The 15,708-nt window shown below is 43.1% G+C and overlaps 1 pseudogene across 1 annotated transcript in view; it reads right to left on the bottom strand.

The window, feature by feature from the left end:
* LOC115802338 (small ubiquitin-related modifier 2 pseudogene) overlaps positions 1–15,708 on the bottom strand; it is a 296,470-nt pseudogene that overhangs the window by 11,701 nt on the left and 269,061 nt on the right. The window contains exon 8 of the transcript XR_016392965.1: positions 14,739–14,816. The product of XR_016392965.1 is annotated as a small ubiquitin-related modifier 2 pseudogene (transcript). The remainder of the gene's footprint in view (positions 1–14,738; positions 14,817–15,708) is intronic.

The following is a 15,708-nucleotide window of genomic DNA, read 5'->3' as shown; positions in this document are numbered from 1 at the left end:
CTCCTCCATGGCCTTGTGAAGGTATACCATGGCAACCCGAGAGCCACCAGGACTCCAGGTTTTCTTTAAGAGCTGCAAAGAATTCAACTTCAACGGAGGCAGCTAAGCACCAAACTCAGTGTTGGGAGTTCAAGCCTGGAGTCCCACTACAGGCATCAAAACACAGCCTTGCCACTTACTTGCAAGGTGATTTGAGGCAAACTCTAAATATCAATTTATTCCTCTGCAAATGGGGATAAGAGTTCCTAAGCCATTCTGTTGATATAAGCATTAAATGAGATCATCTATGTTACATAATTAGCTTAGCGCCTACCCCTTCGTCAGTTCTCAGTAAATATCAGCGATTATTTCCACTATTATTCAACATTTGTAAATGATAAGGAGGATGCTACAGAAGGGCCACTATTATGGGGGCTTCCTTAAAACATGGTACCTAACTCACTGAAACTGGGTCTGTGTTCTACGTTGAAACTGGTAGCCTTAAATGTGTTGTGAGACAATAGGGGAATTCATTAATCCAGCTGGAAGATGTGATTGACTCAATTAGCCACAGCCCCCGCACAGACACAAACCACGCTGACAAAATCTGGCAGGACCAGGATGGCCTGCATTACATTAAGATGACCCCTAGTGAAGTGAACAATAAATGTGCCGCGTTTTACAGTCTCACTCAGATTCATCTCAACCCGTATAGTCAATTTCTGTGTCAGGTGTCAAATTACCAGTTTTCACAGGGAAGTGTGTGAGCTGGAGGAGGGGAAGGAATTACCAAAACTAATTCCAGACTTCAGATACCTCAAAAATAGACAGGGCTCAGGAGTCCCGTCACTCCAACCCGACAGTCTCATGCAAGATGAAAATATGACAACTGTCAGAAATGCGGTGTCCACGGCAGTTAATCCATGGCTTTTCCTACAATGTCTGCCACACCAGAACTTTCTTTTTCACCTTTAGAAAACAGTCATAAGAGGCATCCTGTCACTTTTAAGTGTTTGCAAGTTCCAGGAATCAAAGTGTATAGAGAAAAGGATATTGTACTTGCCCTCAAAATACCTAAGTTCATATACCAGGCTCTATTACTTACTAACTTATGTGACCTTGGGTAAGTAAACTACCCATTCTGACACTTAGCAGGAAAAATAACGATGTGTAATATTATCTACTTTACTTAACACCTACCTGAAAAGGTTGTTATAAGACAGAAATTAGAGAATCAAAACAAAACACTATAAACTATATAGGACTACAAAAGTATGTTAATTCTTATGCTGTTCATGATGATTTAGTGCCCAAAAGTGCTTCATATTACTGAATTAATGAGAATCAGAAAGTTTTCCCCTTACCCTGAACCTTAAAGTGGGCTGTGAGTAATACTGTTAGATCTAAATCCTGAACAAGTCAGAAATCCTTAATATTTCTTATATGCAATAAGTACCAGAAGACTTTAGATTTTAGTATTCATATTTAGTCCAAAAATCAGCCTTGGATGAACAGACAGATGGATTAATCTAGGACACTGGAAATTTTTTAATGGTTCAGAAATTAAGGTTAAAGAAAAATTCATCAGTCGTTTTCTTTACTTATGATTTTAACCATTATTATATTCAATAAAGGAGTCAGGGGATGTCCCTGGTGGCAGAGCGGTTGGGAATCTGCCTGCCAATGCAGGGGAGACGGGTTCAATCCCAGGTCTGGGAAGATCCCACATGTCTCTGAGCAACTAAGTCCGTGTGCCACAACTACTGTAGCCTGTGTGTCCTACAGCCTGCATGCCACAACTACTGAAGTCCACATGCTGCAACTATTGAAGCCCGCGCACCTAGAGCCCATGCTCTGCAACAACAGAAGCCAATGCAATGAGAAGCCCGTGCACTGCAACAAAGAGTAGCCCCTGTTCACCACAACTAGCGAAAGTCCGCGTGCAGCAATGAAGACCCAATGCAGCCAAAAAAAAAAAAAAGGACTCAGGAGTGACTTCCAAAGATACATTATCTAAAATAGAATAGGAGAAATTATTACTGGAATAATAAAAGGAACCCAAAGGTTAAGACAAAGTGAAGGAGGGCAGAATCAAGGTAACAATGCAGACCCTATCAATCTACTCAGCTGGCTCAGTTTGACAGCAAGCTTTTGTTACAGCCAACTCAGATAGGGAAAACAGGGCAGTTGTAAAATTCACAATGTCCTAATCAATTGCTCAGAAGAAGGACAAACGTTCTAGGTACCAAGATCAGACAGGAATTTCCACCAGTGGTCCTTTGAGGCCACTGTGATACAACGAGCCACGTTTTTTGAACCACATCCTTTCACATGGGCTCAGCGACAAGTTTCATATGGCTGATTCTTGTCTTCATAATTGATTAAAGGAAAAAAATCACAGTTCAGGGACAGAAGGTCTGAAGAGGTATGATCCTGAGTGGTAAAGAGGCTGCTTACCCTCCAGGAAAATCTCTTTAAGTACCTGCTTGCTCTCCAAAGAGTGCTGGGCTGAGGGGTGGTAAGCATGAGGGAGATGGAGCTCTCTGGCTCGATGCCCAAGGGCAGCTGGGTTGTGCTACCAGACAGCCATACCTCACCTGGCATAAAGGGACAGTTCCATCAGGGGTGAGCTTGTCTGGCTTGTGTAAAAACTGAGACTGTGGTCTTCCCTGGTGGCGCAGTGGTTGAGAGTCCGCCTGCCGATGCAGGGGACACGGGTTCGTGCCCTGGTCTGGGAAGATCCCACATGCCGTGGAGCGGCTGGGCCCGTGAGCCATGGCCGCTAAGCCTGCGCGTCCGGAGCCTGTGCTCCGCAATGGGAGAGGCCACAACAGTGAGAGGCCCGCGTAACGCAAAAAAAAAAAAAAAAAGATGATCCCTCAACACAGATGAATGAGCTAGACAGGGCTTCCAAATTCCTATTCCCTAAAGCATGGATGAAATGGTTTTAGCCCAACCATGTTTTCCAAGGCAAGTAAAAACAGACACCCAAATCAGCCAAACAAAATTCCTGAAAGTTCCCCTATCCAAAGACTGCCCTGATTTTGAGCAATGCAACTTCTCAGCATATCCAAATGCATCCCAGGGTAACTAAGTGAGGAAACGTTCATAGAATCGATATTCTTAAGCTAGCTAAGTAAGTCGAGAAATTTCTACTAAAATGATAACTTTAATTTTAGAACAGTGAATCTTTGGCAATACTTAACCAACAGGTTCATCTGGAACAGACATGACTGTATTTCATAGGAGTCAAGTCAGTGCATTTCAAAGTGAAGTAATATATTCTTCCCCCCACTCAGGGAGATGTACCATTTAAGGAATGCTTACTATCTGACTGGCATCATGTAAGTGGCTTTAGACCAAAATACTACTCTTTAGATTCCCCAGGTTCTTGGTGTTTATTGTCTTGCAACTATACTTGGACACTGACAAATGCCAATGCATACAACTCAACTCCAGCATTGCATCATTCACTACAAAGTGTTTGGAAACCACCAGTCCCAAAGGGCAGTGTTACAGAGCTGCCATCAGATCTCCCAAACAGCCCCCGCTGCTTGGCTCTAAAAAGGGCTCAAAGGAGGCCCCAGCTTACTGACATGGATTTAATGGGGTTTTTTTCAGGACAGACCACGAGAATCACGTAATTTTTCAAAATTCTAAGCAGCATCACTCCTACTCAGAAGCCATGAAGCTACTGAACTCTTGAGAATTCCACCCACCATTCCAAGCATAGTGACCATACGATGTGAGAGTTCAGCTCTGGGCTCCTGGATCAATTTCAAGTCTGAGTCACATCAAAAACGCACGCCCATGGCATTGTAAGAGAGAATGGAACAACTGATCTCAAAAGAAAATGGAAATGAAGCTGACTGCAATTAACTTCTGATGCTGAAGTCTGTTGTGGCTTAAGTTAACAGAGTTCCCAGTGAGAGAACTAGGGTATCCAGGTGCCCACAGAGGACAGGGGGAGGGGATGGTACTCTGCTGTAGCTGCTTCCATAACTCCTGTGAAACACAAGAGAGTGTATAATCTTTCAACTGCACTTCAGAATAATCTTCTCGAAAATATAACAATGCCTTAGTTTAGAAGAGATTTCAAAACATGATCACATTACCCAACAGCGTCTTTTCCAGACTCGAGTCGCCCAGGAGTCTTCCCTTCAGCAGACCTGCTTCCCATCCCCATATCAGCTGCAGGAGCCTCACTGGGCTCAGGAAGAGCCTCATTTCCTGAGACACCACACAGAGTGGAGGAGGGCAGCTCCTCTTTCACTGTCAAAGACTGAAGCTCAAGGAGAGGAATTGGGTTCTCATTTCCTCTGGCTATCCAAGGCTGAGGCTGAACCTGGAAGGCAGACAGGGGAGTCTCCATTCTAAAGGACACAGCCTTGGCCTTGTGTGAGCCCTGGAGAGGAAGGTATACCATAAAAGACGGGATGCTCAGACCCGGCAGCCGCTGCCTGCCTCTAAGACTTTCTCCGGGCTCGCCCATGTGACCCGAAAGTAGGAAACGGCAGCTTGCAATTTCCATGATGGTCTCCAGCCCCTGCAACCTGGTCTTTCCCTTCACCTGTTCTCTCATCCTGCAGCCAAGAAGGAAGTCCTTCAGCCTAAAATACAGTCAGGTTGTCAAGGAGTCCTTTTCCCTCACCGGAAAGCAGAGCACGACTTGGTCATCCTGGCAATTTCATTCCTTCGCCACCACCTGAGGCACAGCTCCCTGGCCCGGAGCTGCCTTTCCCACTCAGAAAGGGAGGGTCACTCTGTGAATCAAACAAGAGCTCCCTGGAGTGAGGCCATGCATGCAGGTGGCCGGTGTGGCAACTCTGCCTGCCAGCAAGGAGGGCTGGGACTGCCTTTGTCATAGAGGACAGAGGAGATATCACAAGTCCCTCTGAGGGGCCACCAGGCGGGGGTGCACTGAATCCATGCTGTTGGTCCTTTATGCTCTGAGGCTAAAGGGCCCATCAGAAGGAATCACTCCCCCTGGGCACCTGGTACCTCCTCCTTGGTTCTGTTCCCACCACTGTGGTACTTGTGTTGGTGGAAGGTGTGTACAAGATGGAAAACTTCTCTAGGAGAAAATGGTTTAAGAGAGAACTGGGTAATCCAGATACCAAGGATGAAGAGGAAGGAAGAAAAGCTAGAAATGTTGTTAAGAAATACAGGTGCATATACCAAAAATTTGACAAGTTGACCATACATCCATTTGAAAACTTATTAAATATCCTCATTGTGTCAATTTAAATTAAATCTTAATCATGTCACAATATACATAAATCAAACCATCATGCTGTATGCCTTACACTTATACAGTGATGTCTGTCAATTATTTCTCAGTAAAACGGGAAAAAAATCTTAAGTTGAAATAGTATGCTATATAGGAATGTATTAGATAGTGAAAAACAAAAGACCATCATTTTTTTTAAATATAGATTACTGAACCAATCATTAAGAAAAGCTAGAAATGTTAAGTTTCTACCTACATGTGAATATCTGATTAGCAAGTTGATTTAATAACCACAAGTCAATGAGCAAACATGACAGGTGGAAAACACAGCTGCCCAACCTAAAAAGTGAAGCTGTAATGGGGTCCCATGTAACACCATTGCTAGGGGGACATTAATCTTGATATGTGTTTAGGTGAGAAGATAGGATTTTAATCAAATTTCAGTGCAGCAAAGAACCTTCAAAGTCAAATAAAATAATTTTTACAAAAATTTTAAAGGAACTCCTTCCAAGGATTTTCAAAATAGCAGTGATTCTTTACCTGCAAGTCTTCATCTTTTCAAAGAAAAAGACTAAGGCTCAGTCATAAGACAGAGTGACAGAACACTATTTCCCAAGTCAATCCCTGGGTACTTAGCCTAAAATGCTCCTTTATTCTCTCCTCATTTTAAAATGGAAAAACCTTTTAAAATGACTTAAATTTCGTACTTGCAAATCAATTCAAATTGTTTTGCAGTTATATATTTAAGACTACAAGCTCTAACAGGTAAAAGACAATTCCTTATTTCACTGACTCTAAGAAACAGATTTTTCATGTTGAAGGTCTCTGAAGTTGAATATACTATCTCACAATCACCATGGTGTGATAAAAATCGGCACCATTTTCTTTCTTGCTTGGTGGTACATCAAAGAGGGGTGTGTCTTACAATGGTTAGCATGTTATGAAAGAGGGGCTATAAGAATAGATTTTTAAATAGTTATGACTATCTAAAAACTGCTTGTGAATTATTTGGGTAAAGCAGAGTGTCTACATAAGAACTTTACTGATTGTTACCAATTCAGTTCAACTCAACCAATATTTATTGAGCACCTACATTATGTCTGCGACGAGGAAATAGACTGTTTCCTTACGGTGCCCGCAGCCTAAGAAAATGATGGACACTTATCCACTGAGACAGGGCTGTAAAGGCTAATCTGGCCTTATTAATAGTGAATGATGGGGGGACAGGGAGGGATAAACCGGGAATTTGGGATGAACAGATATACATTACTATACATAAAATAAACAACAAGGATCTACTGTATAGTACAGGGAAATATATTCACTATCTTGTAATAACAAATAATGGGAAAGAATCTGAAAAAAATTATACATATATGTATAACTGACTCACTTCGCTATATACCTGAAACATTGTAAATCAACTATACTTCAATTAAAACTTAAATAATTTTTTAAAAATAGCGGGTGATGGAAAAAAAACAGACTAATTCTGCCAGGGGAAATTATCAGTCAAATCTGGTCGTGAAGGGTTCATCAGATTTGGCTTGGCTTGTGAGGATGGGAGGAAATGAACAGGGATAAGAGGGAGTTTCAAAAAAGAAGGGCAGAGCATTCCAGGAAAAGAGCAAAGGCTCTGAGGAATGAAAGCATCAGTCCAACGTTGTAGAGAAGTAAGTGCACAGAAAAGAGCTGGAAGTGATGAGGCCTTTAAAAAGATGGGTTGGGGTTACGGATGCTACACAGAGAAATTAGACATGATTATGTGCAATGGAGTCTGTGATGGGATTTGATTAGGGGAGTTACATGATCGAACATTTTCTCTCCCCCATCCCTCCGCATCCCCTGGGGTAACGTGAAAGAGAAGGTGGAGGCCTGTTGCAACCAACCCATCAGGCAGTGCCTGGAGGAGATAAGGTGGCCTTCACCTGGACAGTGAGAGCCTTGGGGTAATAAGGCTGTCCTACGTCCCACTGTTCCGTCATTCTGTTCTATGAGTGAGCAGGTAGAGTCACCAGAAGTTGGTGGCCACACATATACCTGTGAGAAATAAGGAGGAAACGAGAAAAAGAAGGGAGAGACACCTCTGGTATTTGCAGTTTGGTAACTGACAAAACAGAAGGTGATAATAACACCTTCCACTGTGATGGCAAATGAGGCATCCAATTCAAAAGTCTTATGCCTGAGAGGCCAAAATTCACGGGCAGCAGCGATCCTACTGGAAATTTGGTGTCCATTCCACTCAAGGCCTCAGCACAAAGGAAGGAAGGAAGGAAGGAAGGAAGGAAGGAAGGAAGGAAGGAAGGAAGGAAGGAAGGAAGGGAGGATACCCTCTCAAAATGCTTAGATCAGGAAGGATATCAAACTGGAGACACAAATATTGGCCAACTGTATAATCAAAGAACTTAACAACAACAACAAAACCCACACATCTGATAAAATGTGTTAAAAAGGCCACAAGTTAAAAACACTATCTCAACTACACTTTTATTGACTAAGTCAAGACCTATAATAATAAATGGATTAAATAGCATTGACAATTTAACACAAAAAGAAAAGCTTGATGCCTCAAGTTTGGTGCCACGAAGTTAAAATGTAAATCAGCTTTGAGTTCAGCTCCCCAAACTCCCTAGAGCCACAGGAACACCCACTATGCCCCTTGCTCACACCTTGGGATGGGGGTAATAAATTAAATAAGATCACTGACTGCAAGGCTGATGTTCCAAAGCTGTACCAAGCACCACAGTGGAATGCACCTGCAATGTATAAATAAGTGTGCCTGAGCATCACTTCAAAGAAAGGTAGCAGTTAGGGGCAATCACTTCACCTTTCTGTGAGCGGGTGAAATGAGAAGTTGACAGCTATGCAACACCAGGCAGATTTCAGGCAATGCTCTGAGTTAGTTATGGTCCACTAGTGACCATGATAGGGACGGCAAGAGTGGGGCACATGGCAATGGGGACAGAGAGATGGCAAGAAAGACATGCACTAACTATGGGGCCACAAGGAACTCGATCCAACCTTCCTGACCATCCATTCCCTTTAAAATTAAGAGGATGGGGACTTCCCTCGTGGCGCAGTGGTTAAGAATCCACCTGCCAATGCAAGGGACACGGGTTTGATCCCTGGTCAGGGAAGATCCACATGCCATGGAGCAACTGGGCCCGTGCGTCACAACTACTGAAGCCCGTACACCTAGAGCCCGTGCTCCACAACAAGAGAAGCCACTGCAATGAGAAGCCTGCACACCACAACGAAGAGTAGCCCCCACTCGCCGCAACTAGAGAAAGCCCGTGCGCAGCAACGAAGACTCAACGCAGCCAAAAATAAATAAATAAAATAAATACATTAAAAATAAATAAATAAAATAAAATTAAGAGGATGGCCCAGAAGTCTCTATGCTCCCTATACTTGAAAAGAACTCCACATTTTTTTAACTTGCTTGAGTCAAAACCTGTAAGTATTATAATGGAAACCACCATGAGATTCTCTCTGCTGGGCATTCTCTTTACAGTAAACAGGTGATGTGATTAAGGCAAAAAGTGCCGCTGAGATTAACCCCAGAAATACAAGATGGAAAATGAATTCTTCCTTTAAAGACTGGTACAAGATCTTTTTGGCTAAATAACAACTAACGTTCATCCTAGACAAGTAACAAATTGGGAGAAAAATAAAAAGCAGCCAAAGTCATTGCACGCTGGATTTTTAAAAGCAGAAGGAAAAAAACAAATCAAACAAAGCACACACACACCTCCCTGACGTCGTAAGAGGATAATCAACCTCTTCAACACAAAGACAGTTCCTGGGAGGTTACGGGAACATTTCTACAGCAGTAGAAGTCAAAGTCCCAGAGCAGAAAAACCGATACACGCAATCACAAAGCAAATCTGTTCCTTGTACGATAGCAACTAGCTTTAAAAGCTTGACGTTCATTGCCAAGTAATATCTATGAGGCCACACACAAGGTGAATGAAAGACACCAGGCCCTGCCTGCTAAGAATTAATGAGGACACTCCTGTCCAGGGCACTAGTGTGCAAATGGTTTTATGGGAATCCCCATTCAATAAAATCGTTCCAAGCATGCTCACCCAAAACAGAATGAGTGTGTGCTGTCCCTTAATCAATGTATAAATTACATATATGGGCTATTGTTCAAATAAATTATGTACATTTTCAATTTCTGTATCTGTTTATAATGTGCGTAATTTATTTGAACTGAACAGAAATACACAGAAATTTAAATGCATAACAGAGAGAGAAATACAAATTCTGAAATTTCCTTCCCACACCCTAATGAAATCATCTTGCACATATATCCAATACTGAAGACCACTGTTCTAGGACAGAGAAAACCAGTCTGGAAACAGAAAAAATAAGGAAAGACAGTTAATGGAAAACTCATAGGAATGCCTCTGTAACTTTACCTTCATTTCGGGCTTACTGTGAAGCAACATAACAGCACTGTCAAAATCTCCCAGAACCTTCAAGAAGGGAATATCACCATTCAGAAGACCAGGTCGGTAGACACATGCTGAAAACCTTAGGCTGCTCTGAAATTATCTGCTGACAGCACTAGCTCTAGAGGGGCCATTAAATTGTGTTTTTGCAATCAAGGCAGTAATCAATACCCCTTCACAGTCGTTAATAAAACCATGCCATATGCAGAAAAAGAAAATGATACACAGAGGAAGGACTCTTTGCAACTTCCTCAGCCCCAACCACTGGAAGACAATACAATGACTGGCCAAGAAGCAGTAAGCAGGGCTTCCCTGGTGGCGCAGTGGTTGAGAGTCCGCCTGCCGACGGGTTCGTGCCCCGGTCCGGGAGGATCCCACGTGCCGCGGAGCGGCTGGGCCCGTGAGCCATGGCCGCTGAGCCTGCGCGTCCGGAGCCTGTGCTCCGCAACGGAAGAGGCCACAGCAGTGAGAGGCCCGCGAACCGAAAAAAAAAAAAAAAAAGAAGCAGTAAACAAAAACACGTTTCCAAACATCGCTGCACTGTTCAGTGTGGGTTATCTCAGACACAGCCAGGATAAGTAGTCAAGAAATTTCAGTTACATAGTCTGGAAGAATAAAGGCTAACAGTAACACAGAGAGAAAAATCATTTAACAAAAGATTTTCGAACAAAATTTTGATCCTCATAGGTGGGAAAAAACGGTTTCCTCTTCTGGAAGTAATCCTCTCTTTCTCTCCCTCTCTCTCTCCACCTCCCCCCCCCCACTCCCCTCTCTCTCCAGCTTCCAATCCAGGTGACAAAAGGACCTCTCACTGGGGGCCTCCCATCAGCATCTGACCCTGCTGATGTGCCCCCACTCCAAAAAAAATGCTCCCTCCCCTTGGATTCCATCCATGCCCTTATACCTCTCAACCGCATCTCTCACCCCAACTGTAGTTTCTGCCACAGCCTTCTACCTAGCTCTCCACATGGAGTACTTTTCTGTTTAACAAACTTATTTACTTCCTTCCACACTGTCATCTACCTAAATCTCGGTCTTCAGCACAAATCCCTCTTTCTAAGCTCTTCTGGACACCTACATATGGCTACCCCACTGATTGCTCAAATTTGACACACCATTCAGGCTCAAAACCTTCCACACTTACGATCCCTCCCAGAAGGCAGCCAGATTTATAACTGCAACAGGGAGTCTGGATGCAGTCAGAGCTAGTCTTCATCTGCCATTCAATGTCCCCGTGACCTTGAGTGAGTCACTTACCATCCCTAGGGACCACTTTCTCCAACTGCAAAATAGGAAATCCCCCTTGTAGATCTGTGCTGGAGATGAAGTGAGGCAGCGTGTGTGAAGACATCCTTCATTGGTATTTAGTTAGGGTTTCATCAATGTTCATTTCTTTCTTTCCAAATTTTCCTCTTCTTCCCCTTTTCTTTCTCCAAGGTCCCTAAAGTTATCTTCTATATCTACGCTGTCCCCCTATTCTTAATCCTTTTAATGCAAGTCTTTTTGCCTTTAATCCCCATCACTAATATCCATCTTTTCTGCCCAAACCACTCAATGTATACATCACTGCAAAACCAAACTAATGCTCATTCAAGATGCATTCAGTGTCCTTCAAGAATGCCGCCACGTCAACCCCTGCACTGCTAGATGATGTACAAACACCCCTGGCACACCCAGCAGAGACAAGAGCCACAGGACTAAAGGAACAACTTTCTGAAGAGTCAGTTTTACTCAAAGATTTACTCAGAAGGTTAAGGAGAGCAGGGGTGTTGGTGCAGACTGATAACGGAATAAAAATTTAAATGTATATGATTTTCTAAGATGAAATACCCATCTTCCCCCCAAAATAAAATGGCACATGGAGTGGTTAGAGATTAATTCCCTTTTCATGGAGTGTTTTATTGAAAAATTTTACAAAGCTCTGTTCTTCCAAGATATTCTTCATCACTTTTCTCTTCTGAATCCCCGCAGTTATCAGTTATTTGAATACCTGTCTTAATCCATCTCCTCTTGTAGGATCACAAGTTCCATGAAAGAGGGGACCACAGCTCATTACTTTTTATCACATGGTTCCATGGCGCATGGCCCCTGTATTAGTCAAGGTTCTCCAGAGAAACTAAACCAAAAGGATATGGATGCATGGATGGACGGATGGATGGATGGCTAAGTATTTTAAGGCATTGGCTCATGAGATTGCAAGGTCTGGCAAATCCATAATCTGCAGGGCAAACCAGCAGACTGGAGACCCAGGGAAGAGTTGATGTTGCTGTCTTGAGTTCAAAGTCATTGGGAGTAGAATCACTTCATTCTAGAAGACCTTAGTCTACTTTTAAGGCCTTCAAGTGATTGAATGAGGTCCATTCACATTATGGGGGGATAATCTGCTTTACTGAATGTCTGATTTAAATGCTAAATCACATCTAAAAAATATAGGGAGGGAAGGAGGGAGGGAGGGAGGGAGGAAGGAAGGACGGACAGACTACCATATGATCCAGCAATCCCACTCCTGGGCACATATCCGAAGAAAACCATGATTCGAAAAGATACCGTCACCCCAGTGTTTGCTGCAGCTCTATTTACAATAACCAAGACATGGAAGCCACCTAAGCGTCCATCGACAGAGGAGTGGATAAAGAAGATGCCGTACACATATACAATGGGATATTACTCAGCCATAAAAGAGAACAAAATAATGCCATTTGCAGCAACATGGATGCAACTAGAGACTGTCAGACTGAGTGACGTAAGTCAGAGAAAGACAAATAATCATATGATATCACTTATATGCGGAATCTAAAAAAAAAAGTACAAATGAACTTATTTACAAAACAGAAATAGAGTCACAGATGGAGAAAATAAAACTATGGTTACCGGGGGCAAAGCGGGGGAGGGATAAATTGGGAGATTGGGATTGACATATACACACTACTATACCTAAAATAGATAACTAATAAGGACCTACTGTATAGCACAGGGAACTCAACTCTACTCAGTACTCTGTAATGGCTTATACGGGAAAAGAATCTAAAAAAGAGTGGATACATGTATATGTATAATTGATTCACTTTGCTGTACAGCAGAAAGTAAATCAACCACACTCCAATAAAAATTATTAAAAAAAAAAGTACATGAAGAGTGCCTGACATACGAAAAACAAAACAAAACAGGAAAACCCCACAGCCACCTCTAGACTAGTATTTAACCAAATTACTGGACACCACAGCCTAGTCAAGTTAACATATAATATTAACCATCCCATGTCCCAGTAGACTTTTTCTCCAGTACCTAGTAATGGCGTCAATATCAGCCAAAGGAACAAAGAGAACAAAATGTATTCTCATACAGGGCTTCCCTGGTGGCGCAGTGGTTGAGAGTCCGCCGGCCGATGCAGGGGACACGGGTTCGTGCCCCGGTCCGGGAAGATCCCACATGCCGCGGAGCGGCTGGGCCCGTGAGCCATGGCCGCTGAGCCTGCACGTCTGGAGCCTGTGCTCCGCAACGGGAGAGGCCACAACAGTGAGAGGCCCGCGTACTAAAAAAAATGTATTCCCATATAGAATGTTTACAACTGAATAGCCAGCAGGTGTTCTAGACTGAATACCAGCCCACAAGTCCACCTGACTTGAGCTCTGAAGAAAGGTCTACTTGGGGTGTCCCTGGTCACCCCAGGCTTCAGGTCGTGAAGGGGTCACTGAGAGAGTGGCCTGACTTTCATGATGTCATCTTTGCCATATATTTCTAGACAAAAGCATCCCTCCAAGCTTAAGTCTCCTAGTAGCCAACCTCATTCAGAGTTGTGGCTCTCTTTTACTTCAACATGGAGAACAGCATCAAAATATATTTGCAGGGCTTCCCTGGTGGCGCAGTAGTTGAGATTCCGCCTGCCAATGCAGGGGACACGGGTTCGTGCCCCGGTCCGGGAACATCCCACATGCTGCGGAGCGGCTGGACCCGTGAGCCATGGCCGCTGAGCCTGCGCGGCCGGAGGCCACAACAGTGAGAGGCCCGCGTACAGCAAAAAAAAAAAAATATATATATATATATATATATATATATGCAGATGGGAAAACACAGGTACGCCAACCCCCCCCCACCGCTTAATCTGCTCCCACCCCTCACACACATGAACAAATTATGCATCCTAGGTACATAAGCTTCCCTGTGACGCCATTTCTGCTCTAGCCTTGGATCTGAAACCACCACCCTCTCCCACCTCTGAGCCAAGATTTCAAGCACACGGCAGGGTGTGGGTAGGGGTATCCCCAGCAAGTCCTCAATTCTGATGCAGCTGGGCTTAAAATTGACCTTAAAATTGACCCCCCAGCAGGGGGCGCGGGGTGTCAGGGTGTCTGATTGTTCACCACCTCCTACACTCTGCTCGTGACTAATGCATCACACTGGGGAAGCAATTCCTCCCAGCTAGCTGGAACCAACAAGCCCACATTTAAACCAAACCACCCCTTGGGTATGAGCACAGCCCTCCCAAGCCCTAAGTGTACCCCTTTCTGAAAATATTCACCTTGACAGAAAACAAGCAGAGAGATTTGGCTTAGGAGTTCTAATTCTGCTTCTCTCCAGGGCAGGGAACTTGAATTCTCAAGGACCAAACCAAAGAATATGCCCAGTGGGGAGGCCATAGGTATTCCTCTTTGAGCACCAGGAAAACTTGTTAACTTGGGACAAATCATTTCATTTCTCTATGGCTTCGGATACTTCCTCGGTAAAATTCAGCACCTAGTAAGCACTTTCAAAATGTAGAATAAGAAGCCCAAAGCTGGGTGTGGTATGTGACAGGGAGAAAAAAGGTACTGTGTACATCATCAGTGTAGGGATTTGTTTTTCCAGTAGTGATTTTCCATTCAAAATAGCATCCAGAAGAAGAAGGAGGGGGACTAATCAAGTGTATTCACTAAATAAAGCTCGTGATCAAAATAACATCAGCCTTCTGGTTCTGCCGATGCCTCACTCACACAAGCACAGGGAAGTGTGGCCCAAGCTAATGTTGGCACCAGGGCGCCAGCTCTAAAGCCACCTGTTTTGTTCTGTTTCTCTCACTCCATCCCCACACTCACAGGAACAGGCTGCCATCTGTGCTGTACCAGCTCGGCGTGGTTCTCCATAAAGGTAAATAAGATCCTGACGTTTTTCATCTAAAAAAAAAAAAAATCCCTTCAATTTTTGCTTCCAGACCTAAATCTCAATTCAACTCAACCCAATTCAATTTCAATGTGTGCTGAGAATCTTCTCTGTGGCTGGCGCAGTCCGAGATTCCCTGGGGATGCTAAGATAGGGAAGGCTCAAGGCACCTTAAAGCGTCTTAAGGATCTCGGGGGTGGGGAGGTAAGATGAGACAAGGACCCCAAAAATGCAGTAAAAGACCTAAGAGCAATCAGGTTGTCTATGATGAGCTCAGAGTGCTATGAAAAATGAATACTAAAATTTAGCATTTTAGTATTTTAAAGAAAATTTTAATGCTAAAGCACGCTGATGCCGCTAATACTATTTACAATGAAAAAATATGCTCTAAAGAGGGCAAAGGTAAAAACATACATTTGATTACAAGAATATGCACAATAGGACAAGATGCCAGTTTAATCTGACTGTGATTTTTTTAAGCGATGTGTTATGATTACTTAGGAAAAAAATATGATCATTTTGGCACCATTTCATCTATAATCAGAATATTGAAAATCCTTAGAAAAGGAAACATTTCTAATAATGGGGATTAATAATGGGTATTTGAAAATAATTTTGCTATAAAATCATGGTATAGAGGAGAATATTCATTCTAAAACACACACACACACACACACACACACACACACACTCCGAAGGCTTTAATAAATAAGAACAGGTCATTTCAAATTTTAGGCTATTTAATTTTGAAATGGATGATTTTTTTCATCCTAATAGTTACAGAGGATTTCCCCAAAAGAGCCACATATCAAGAGCCACCATTTTAAGACAGGTAAAAATGATGAAATATAAAATTTAAAAAATCTTGTGCATAAAGCATCTAGATAATAACGAATACTTAGGGGT

This window comes from Delphinapterus leucas, chromosome 4, assembly GCF_059928025.1.
Source record: "Delphinapterus leucas isolate spDelLeu-1000000601 "Yukka" chromosome 4, BTC_Dleu_Yukka2, whole genome shotgun sequence".
In the NCBI taxonomy this organism is placed as follows: Eukaryota; Metazoa; Chordata; class Mammalia; order Artiodactyla; family Monodontidae; genus Delphinapterus; species Delphinapterus leucas.
Note: the sequence above shows the minus strand (reverse complement) of the source record. Positions and strands in the feature narration are given on the sequence as shown.